Below are 11,078 nucleotides of genomic sequence, written 5' to 3'. Positions count from 1 at the left end.
ATAGTATGAATTACACATAGGCTTAGGTATGAACAAATGACATATAGAATACTTAATTTACTCATTTGTAAGTTGAATAGCTTTTAAACTAAGTCAAAGGGATGAATGAAAAAGAATTTGGATAGACACGATATTGTTTCAAGGTAAAGTGACCAGTGGTATTGGTGTGTGGATGTGATCTTAAGTTTCACCTTCACAAAAGAGTCATGTTGAGAAAGGATTATAGGAAACAATAACGGATACATACTCAAATTCTGAACTTGAGTATTTGCGAAGTGATTCAAAGATATTTGGATGGTGGTGCTATTGGATGGAGTATTGTAAAACAAAACTTATGCAATTGGGTTCACTCAAAAATCATTTTTAGAACTTAAGTTATCATCAAAATAGTGATTTGAATGAATTTGAACGCACCAAGTTTGTGCACATAACAACTTTGATATTTTCTGATTCCAAGATGTTCCACATGTTCTAAGGATTTCAGAGACTACAAAATTGTTAATTTCGGACCAGTAGATTATTTGATATAATTTTTACAGTGAAAAGGGTTAATTAAATCATTTGAATTATGATTCAAAAACTATTACATAACATATACAGTATTCTTGCATATTTGGATTCTACAGGTTATAGGCTTTCCAACGATATAAAATTTGCAAATTTTGGACCTCCGGATGATTTTATAATGAATTTCTAAGTTGGACACATAATCTGACATTTAAAATTTAAATTTAAAACGAGTTTGACCGAGTTTGACTGAGACGCTGACTGTACTGCTGACTGTATAGTTAACTGCTGATTGTACCGCTGACTGTACTGCTGACTGTACCGCTGACTGCTGACTGTACCGCTGACTGTAGTTTGACTTTGACCAGACTGAGTTGACTATGCTGATGTCATGATGATGTCATAAAAGTTGACAGAAAAATTATTCAGATGGAAAAACTTTCTACATCAAAGTTGTATAGAATTAATAGATCTATCTAACGCACAAATTACTTTTCACAACGGAATAATGAGTTTGACAAGATCTAGGTTATACCTTATAAGATCTGAATCTTGTAATACGTTTTTCTCGTTGCTCGATTAACGAAACAAGGTGAGACTTGCGGCAATTGAAAGATCTTGACGAGAGGAACAATCTCTGTGTTGAAGTCATGATGATTCGAGATCATTTTGAAACTCGATTTGGCTCCGGTTGGCTCGAAATAGATCTGTAGATGAGCGACCAATTGGTACTTCAAATCGAAAAACTTCCAACATGAAAGTTGTAGAGGATGATCAGATCTACATACTCACCAAAGGAATTTGGATTTTGTGGAACGAGCACGAACTAATTGAGAATTCCCTTTGTCAGATTTGACGCCTTGCGATGCGAAATTATCCGTGTATGGTGGACGAAAAGAGATGAGATTGGTCGGGATTGAAAGATCTTGACGAGATCTACAACTTTTATGTAGATCCCGAAGCGATTTGAGGTGGTTCTGGGATTTCGTAGATCTAAGGTTTCGATAGGAGCAAAGGGAAAATGAAACTGCGACGTGGTGGTGGCTTTATATAGGCCATAGGTCGGTGGAAAAGGTAGGCCTCGAAGTTAGAAACGCGTGAAAACAAACGAATCTAAATTCGAAATTGTGTAGCTCAAAAAAAACATGTTTAAGTGAAGGTGGCACACAGGAACGTGCTCGGGTCGGTGGCTGGTAGGCCGGTCGGTCCGGCTGGCCGGCCCAGCTCGGCAGTCTCTCTTTTGTTTTTTCTTTGTTTATTTTTTCTTTTTCTTTTTTTCTTGTTTCTTTTCTAAAATGAGTTTCATAATTTCGATTTGAGTGAAACAAATTTCTATAAGTTTGTATTTTTTTTTCTTAGCATAGGATAATAAAAGGATTTAAATTTTATAATTTTTTATTTTATATCATTTTATTACTACTATGCCATTATGCCTATATGTGAATAGTTTCAACATACACATACCAAACAAGTTTATAAAAATTTGTAAAAATCAAAATATTGTTTTAGGACAACAAAAATCTTGGCCTATATGGCTACTTGGGTATTATTTTGCAAATATAGTTTTCAACAGTTTTATTTTCTTAAATAGAAATCCATTAAGGATTTGAAAACTTTGAAAGCAAGGATATTTTTGATTTTGAAAAATACTTTGAAACCAAAAGTCTTTGTAAACCTCATTTTTGGAAAATACTTTTAAATAACTTCAAAAAGTTTTAATTTTTTGTGAATTTCCAATCAAGTGCAAACAATCAAGCATTAAATTTATTTTATTTGACATTCCAAGATTCAGAAAATTTCGGGATGTGACACTTCTATCCCCCGAAACTTGTCTTCGCGATGGCGGCGGCTACGGAACTCTTCGTGGAATATGACTGGATGATTTAGGGTTTTCGCGACGGGGAGAATATATAGGCGGAAGGGCGGCGTCGGGGGAGCCAGGGGGCTCCCTCCCTATAGGTCGGCGTGGCCAGGGGGCCACCCGCGCCGCCATATGGTGTGGGTCCCCTGCTGCCCTTCCTTGACTCCTCTTCGGTGTTCTGGAACACTCCGTGGAAAATAGGGCCGTGGGCTTTTGTTTCATCCAATTCCGAGAATATTTCCTGTGTAGGATTTCTGAAACCAAAAACAGCAGAAAACAGGAACTGGCGCTTCGGCATCTTGTTAATAGGTTAGTACCGGAAAATGCATCAAAATGATATAAAGTATGAGCAAAACATGTAGGTATTGTCATAAAAATAGCGTGGAACATAAGAAATTATAGATACGTTGGAGACGTATCATTTATTTCTGTTTTCCAATTCAAAAACACCAAACATATTTGTTGTTCTTCTTCGGTTTTGTAAAGTTTATTATGGAGTTCAGCGGTCTCCGGTGGTTGGAGCTTGGTTTTCATTTCATATTATTCAAGCCACACAAGTGAAAGGCAATAATGACGATCTACGATAACTCGACTGTGGTGAGAGGCTGGTATGAACTCTATTTGTTTTCATTTTTGTACATATACTCATCCATGTGAGCATGCTTAGTTGGTTCGTGTGAGGTATATGTCATTTAATGAAAGTCTAGTAGTTCATGATCTCTCATGTTTAGCTCCAATTTATTAATAATGAGTAGCATGTCATAAATATTTGCTTGCATTGTTTTATTCATAAATAGGTATGACATTGTGGTATCCTCCTCTGAATAATTCATTTGAATTGACTTGGCACATGCTCACGCATGCATATGACTGAAAAACAAAAAGTCAATTAAGCCTCGATGATTTACTTTGCTTCAGAGTTCTTGTATCACTTTTATGCCTCCGTTAATTTTATTTTGTCGCAAGCATGATTATGACGGTTATTTCTCTCTTGATTGTCGCTTCCTAGTCTATTGCTAGCCCTCACTTGTACTGAGCGGGAATGCTGCTCGTGCTTCCAAATCCCTGAAAACCAAGTTATTCCAAAGTGTCCACCATAAATACCTATGCATGGCATTTCAAACCATTCCAAGTAAATTTTCATGTGCTACCTTTAAAACCTTCAAAGTACTTCTCAATTTGTGTCAATGTTTTATAGCTCATGAGGAAGTATGTGGTGTTTTATCTTTCAATCTTGTCAGTCAGACTTTCACCAATGGACTATTGGCATATACATCCGCTTATCCAATAATTTTGCAAAAAGAGCTGGCAACGGGGTGCCCAGCCCCAATTAATTACAACTTTCATTAATAATTCTCTTCACATGTTTTGCCCTGATTTATCAGTAAGCAACTTAATTTGCAAATAGACACTCCTCCATGGTATGTGAATGTTGGAAGGCACCCGAGGATTCGGTTAGCCATGGCTTGTGTAAGCAAAGGTTGGGAGGAGTGTTATCCATAATGAAAATAAAATACATGTGTAAACAAAAGAGAAGAGGGATGATCTACCTTGCTGGTAGAGATAACGTCCTTCATGGGAGCCGCTCTTGAAAGTCTGGTTGACAAGGTAGTTAGAGTGCCCACTACCATTCGTTGATAACAACAAACACCTCTCAAAACAATTTTACTTCTGTTTTAAAAATGAAAAGCTCTAGCACATGTTAATCCCTTCTTCCCTCTGCGAAGGGTCAATCTTTTACTTTTATGTTGAGTCGTCATCCTTTCTTTGAGCACCTTCTTGAGAGCATAATTGTCATTCTTAGTGTAATATGTTTGTCCCAGAATATGGTTAACTGTGGTATAATTTTGATGCTTTTATCTTTGACAATCTTTACTTCTAGTCTTCCCATGAACTTCAGAGGTGCCTGGGCATTTATGTTTTGCTGTACAAATACGGGCAAGCGAGATACCACTTTATCATATCATTTTATGAGCATTGCAATCCTGATGATAGATATGTTTCATTTTTTTTGACACAAATACAGTAGGGAAAGGCTCCCTACTGTGTCATTTTTTATTAATATAAATGGAGTATTTACAATGGGTTTATCATGAAGATAACCTTATTACACACTCATAGAGTATCTACCAAGATTGCATTCCTTCTCTAAGACTAGGCTTAGCTCTATGCATTGTAAGGGTGAAAGTGGCTTTAAATCTAGCCATACATGTTTGGACATTAGGATAGTTTGCATTAAAGATAGCATCATTCCTTTGATCCCAAATGCTCCAACAGCCTGCAATCATTACTTCCATGAGAAAACCCAGGGACAATCTTTGTTGTGCTTCATCAATCATCTGATATAGGGTCATATCTACATTCCATTCCAATCCAAGTGCCCACCAAAAGCTCTGACTGAATGTGCATTCAAAGAATAGATGCATAATGGTTTCTTCTGGACAAGCTTCACAGAGAATACAATCAGAGAATTCCACATAAAAATTCTTGTGTTTCATCATGTCCTTAGTATTTAGTCTGCCATTTAATAACAGCCAGAAGAAAAATTTATGTCTAGGAATACTGCAGGATTTCCATATCGCTGTAATACTACTTGGTACTTCATGATTTCCAATTAGTTCTCTGTACACTTTATTTGTGGAAAATGAACTTCCCCAATTGAATGACCAAATATCTTGATCCTCTGTCATTTCCATATTCAACATTTCCTGCTCCAAATTGTGGAGTTCTTCATGTGCAATGGTACTCAGAGGCAACTGAAACATATCATATATATTTTCATTAGATATTGCCATAGCCTTATCAAAGATGATATTCTGATTTTTGGCAAAAGAGTGTAAATGAGGATATTCATCCTGTCTGATGGAATTATCCCAATTATCTTTCCAGAGTGCCACTGACTTTCCATTTTGAATGTCCACTGATGTCAGTTCTTTATATTTGTCCTGCAATGACAAACAATCTCTCCACCAGAATGATGTCTTTGGTTTAATAGTATGTGGAGTGCCTCTATTACTGTAGTAAGCTTGCCAGATTAGATTAACCCATGGAATATCTGCATGATTATAGAATTTGTGCAAATTCTTCATAAGTAAAGCTTGATTTTGTACTCTGAGATTCAGAATCCCTAGGCCACCCTAATCCTTTGGTCTGCACATCATTTCCCAGCTTGCTAGGCATTTTCCTTGAATCCTATTTTCTCTATCAGACCATAAGAACTGTCTTCCACTTTTTTCAAAGTGTACAAAAATGGTAATTGGTACCTTAAAGGAGCACATTGCAAACATTGGTAATGATTGTATCACTGAATTTAATAGGGTGAGCTTGCCAGTATATGACATCAGAGATGATATCCCAGATAACTTTTTATCAATCCTTGAAACAGTTGGCATAAGATCAGATATAGATGGCCTTGTGGTCCCTAGTGGCAATCCCAGATATGCAAATGGCAGTGTTTCTACTTTACATCCAAAAATGGCAGCCAGCTCATGTAATCTGTCATTATCAACATTTATGGGAACAAGTGTGGTTTTGTGGAAGTTTACATGTAGGCCAGTAGATTGACTGAAGACTTGGAGCAACTCTTTCAAGTAACCCAATTCATTATTATCAGCAGGCATTATCATTAATGTGTCATCTGCATATTGAACAATTGGATATTTTTGACCAAAATCATCCATAATTGGTAAATCAATAAATCCATCTTGCCAAGCCTTATTAATAGCACTTTGTAAGAGATCAGCAGTATTGACAAAAAGGATTGGTGACAGGGGGTCCCCTTGTCTTACTCCTCTTTTGCATATAATTTTCTTTCCTGGCACTCCATTTAGAAGGACTGATGTTGATGCTGAATGGAGGATATTGTATATGAGTTTGACCCATTTTGGTCCAAAGCCCCTAGCTTTAAGCATAGCAATAACTGCATTATAATCCACTTTATCAAAAGCCTTTTCAAAATCAGTTTTCAGAATAATAATAGGTCTTTTGGAGAGGTGGCAAATATGCAGGTACTCAAAAGCCCATCCTAGGCAATCTTGAATATTTCTTCCTTTAATAAAACCATATTGATTTTGATGTATCAAAGGGATAATCTCTTGCTGCATTCTATTTGCCATAAGTTTTGTAATAATCTTGAGAGGAAGACTGACCAAAGAGATGGGCCTATAATCGTTCATGTCCTCTGGATCTGCTTTTTTGGGAATGAGAGTAATAAAAGCAGTATTGATACTTTCCAAATTCATTTTCTCATTGTAAAAATCTTCAATGAGCTTATAGAAATCCTCATTAATAACTGGCCAGCATTTCTTGAGGAATTTTCCATTAAAACCATCTGGCCCTGGTGCTTTATCTATAGGAAAGTTTTTAACCACACTGTCTATTTCTTCTTTGGTAAATGGTGCCTCTAGATGAGTACGATCAGCTGGTTGTATAATCTCTGCCAGGTTGATACTCATTGCAGCATTTTCACTCACACCAAGTCTTTCTTTATATGATTCCCAAATAATAGCAGCCTTATGATCATGGTTATAAACCATAACATTGTCTAAAGATTTAATGTATGTGATAAGATTTCTTCTATAGCTCTTAGTTGCAATAGTATGAAAATATTTAGTATTTTCATCACCCAAGATTGCCCATCTAATTTTGGCTCTATTTCTCCAATATACTCTTCTTGCTTCAGTCAATTTTCTTGTATGGTCTTGCAAGATTCTCTGAAAATTCTTTTCTGCAGTAGAGAGTAGTCTTTGCTCTTCCAATCCATCAAGGAGGGCCAAGGTAAAATTACATTTAGTAATAAGATTACCAAGATTTGATATATTTTTACTCCATTTCTTTAGACCATATCTGAGCTTCTTGAATTTCCCATTGATCATCAATGCAGTATCTCTTTTATATTCCGATGAAGTCCACCATTTACTGACAGTATCATGAAATCCATTGAATTCAAGCCAATAATTTTCAAACCTGAAGAGGTTGGCCTTGGGAATATCAGTACCAATTTGCACATGAATGGGAATATGATCAGAGCCCAATCTAGAAAGAGGGAAGGACAATGTATTGGGAAATTCAGTAGTCCAATTAGCAGATGTAAATACCCAATCCAATCTTTCAAGGAGAGGTGATTGCTGCATATTACTCCAGGTATATGATCTTCCTTTGAGTGGTATTTCTTCCAAATCATGAATTTGGATGACAGTATTGAAGAGAAGCATATTGTTTGTGTCTCCACCACTTCTATTTCTATCATTTGGGTTTCTCATCAAATTAAAATCTCCCAGAATCATCCAGTAGTGGAAAGAGGAGGAGTCTAGCTCAGCCATCCAATTGAAGAAGTCTTCTCTGTTGTCATTATGTGCTGGTCCATAAACATTAGTTAAATACCAGATTTTGCCAGACATTTTACATGTGAACTCCACAGTTACTTGAAAAAGATTCTGTGAGACAATTTTCCCTTCAAAGACATTTCCATTCCAGACTGTAATAATACCACCTGAATTGCCAATAGATGGATTATATGCAAATTTGTTGAATTTTCTGTGGCAGAATTTTTGAATATATGATTTATCAAAGTGTCCCCTTTTCGTTTCTTGCAGACATAGAATATTACAATTCCATTCTTCCACCCTCTGCTTGATATCATCCCATCTCTCCTGGGAGTTAATCCCTCTAATATTCCAGTCAAGTACATTCCATGCTATTCTCATTATATAACCTTATCAGTTGTGATGTTCTTAGTGACAGCATAACTAGCCACTGACATAAAAAACAATCTCCATATAGAAATTCCTTATTGGGTTGGTCCTTGTACTTCCATAAGAAATAATAGCAACATCACACATAATATAGAACAAATGATCACAGACATGCCCAATATAATCATCATAGATGAAGTAACTGACATAACTTAAATGGGCCGGCCCATTTAACATGTGGGGTCCACCTTAAAGCAATTGGGCCGGCCCAAGCACATAACTGACATAGATATGTTTCATGATGCTTATTATTAGTTTGTTGGTATCTTTTTCATGATTGACATAACTATTAGATGACTTTATTTGCATTTATCTAATTATGAATTGCCTAAGTACTCGTCCATATAATGAGAATATTTACATCATATGAGCAAATGTGTTCGTGAAAGTTCTTTTATCATAACTGAATTGCTTGAGGACAAGCAATAAGCTAAGCTTGGGGGGAGTTGATACGTCCAAAACGTATCTACTTTCCCGAACACTTTTGCTATTGTTTTGCCTCTAATTTGTGTATTTTGGATACAACTAACACGGACTAACGCTGTTTTCAGCAGAATTGCCCTGGTGTCTTATTTTTGTGCAGAAAATCAACTTTCAGGAAAATCCCCGGAAATAATTGCAATGGGTCTATTTTTACAGAAGACCCACAGAGCCAGAAGACGTGACAGAGGGGGGCCACGAGGCGCGCACACCATGTGGCGGCGCGGTGGGCCCATGGCCGCGCCGCCACATGGGGACGCCACCTCGGCCAGCCCCCGGCGCTCCCCTCTGGACTACTTAAAGCCCTTGACCTAAAAACGCACGGGGGTTCGACCAATTTTCCAGAAGACATCCAGAACTCCGCCGCCATCGAAAACCCTATTTTGGGATCAGAAACTCAGTTCTGGCACCCTACTGGGACGGGGAATTGGAGGAGATCATCGCCATCATCGCCACCGACGCCTCTCCATCGACCATCCATGTTTCCCCCATCCATGTGTGAGTAAATCCCCGCTGTAGGCTGAAGGGGATGGTAGGGATTGGATGAGATTGTTCATGTAATAGCCATAAGATTGTTAGGGCATGGTGCCTAGTATCCGTTGTTGGTACTTTTATGATATTGTTGCAACTTGTTATGCTTAATGCTTGTCACTTAGGGCCCGAGTGCCATGATTTCAGATCTGAACATGTTATTGATTCATGATGATATTCATTGTTTTATGATCTTACCTGCAAGTTGTATACACATATTGCTATCCGGAACCCGAGGCCCCAAAGTGACAGAAATTGGGACAACCGGAGGGGAAGGCTGTGATATGAGGATCACATGTGTTCACGGAGTGTTAATGCTTTGCTCCGGTACTCTATTAAAAGGAGTACCTTAATTACCAGTAGTTTCCCTAGAGGCCCGGCTGCCACCGGCTGGTAGGACAAAAGATGTTGTGCAAGTTTCTCATTGTGAGCACGTAGGACTATATACGGAACACATGCCTATGGTTATTTAGTACTTGGATACTGTTTTATTATTATCTGCAAATGCCTAGTCTTGATTATTACATGAGTTATCTTATCCATGCAGCGCCCGTTCATCCATCCCTATGCCTACAGTATTTTAATTCTGCTGTTTACTATAATCACTACTGCTGTCTTTATTACACTGCTGCTTATATTTCACTACTGCTACTGCTATAAAACTGTTGCTACTGATAAACTATTGCGAGCAAGTCTGTTTCCAGGTGCAGCTGAATTGACAACTCCGCTGTTAAGGCTTACAAATATTCTTTGGCTCCCATTGTGTCGAATCAATAAATTGGGTTTTACTTCCCTCGGAGACTGTTGCGATCCCCTATACTTGTGGGTCATCAAGGCCCCACCGGAAGGGGTCAACCCACTCGCTTGCCGCCACCTCAGCACCTAACACGGCCGGGTCCGCCAAAATGGCGAACAGGTCTGGAAAGGCCGTCCTAAGAGGTCCCCCCTCAAGCCAAGAATCAAGCCAAAACAAGGTCCCCTGGCCATCCCCTACGGTGAGAGATAGGCGGGCACGAATCCCATGCTTGATCTCCTGGAGGGATCTCCTGAGATCCCTCTCGGTGCTCACAAGTGAGGTGTTAGTGGCCCCTCAGGTACTTGGCCTTCACCAGAGACCCCCCGTCATCTTTCAGAATCCTCCAGACCCATTTCATCATCAAGGCAACATTCACGTGCCTTGAGGATATGCCTCCTATTCCACCCTGATCAATAGGGGCACACACATCCGCCCACTTGACCATGTGGTATTTCTGGTGTCCCGTACGGTCCCGTCCAAAGAAGCGGAGAGCTCCTTATCGAAAGCCCCTTGCACCCCTTCCGAGAGGAGGTACATCCCCATGGTGTACATGGGGAGACTAGACATGCAAGAGTCGATGAGCACTGTTTTGCTGCCTTTGGACGTGAACCTACCACACCAAGGTTCCGTCTTGGACTTCACCGGACCCACTAGGGGGTCGAGGTCCTGATGACCCACAAGTATAGGGGGTGTATTGTAGTATCTTCGATAAGTAAGAATGTCGATCCCAACGAGGAGCAGAAGGTGTTGACAAGCAGTTTTGATGAAGGATTCACTGTAAATGCTCACAGACAAGCATTCAGGGGGTTTTGATGTAACAGATGAATAAAGTACGAGTAAGTAAAGTGCGAGAGTAATAATTGCAGCGAGTGGCCCAATCCTTCTTAGCACAAAGGACAAGCCGGTTTGTTTACTTATAATGACCAAACGTTCTTGAGGACACACGGGAATTTAGTCTAGTGCTTTCGCTACATACGGCTAATTAATCTTCATTGTTTTGATAAGTGTTGTGTGGGTGAACCTATGCTAATGTACCGCCCTTCCTAGGACTAATACATACTTGTGATTATACCCCTTGCAAGCATCCGCAACTACAAGAAAGTAATTAAGATAAATCTAACCACAGCCTTAAACTCCGAGATCCTGCTAT

Source organism: Lolium perenne, chromosome 3 (assembly GCF_019359855.2).
Source record: "Lolium perenne isolate Kyuss_39 chromosome 3, Kyuss_2.0, whole genome shotgun sequence".
Classification (NCBI taxonomy): Eukaryota; Viridiplantae; Streptophyta; class Magnoliopsida; order Poales; family Poaceae; genus Lolium; species Lolium perenne.
The sequence above is the reverse complement of the archived record's forward strand: the minus strand, read 5'-3'. Positions refer to the sequence as shown.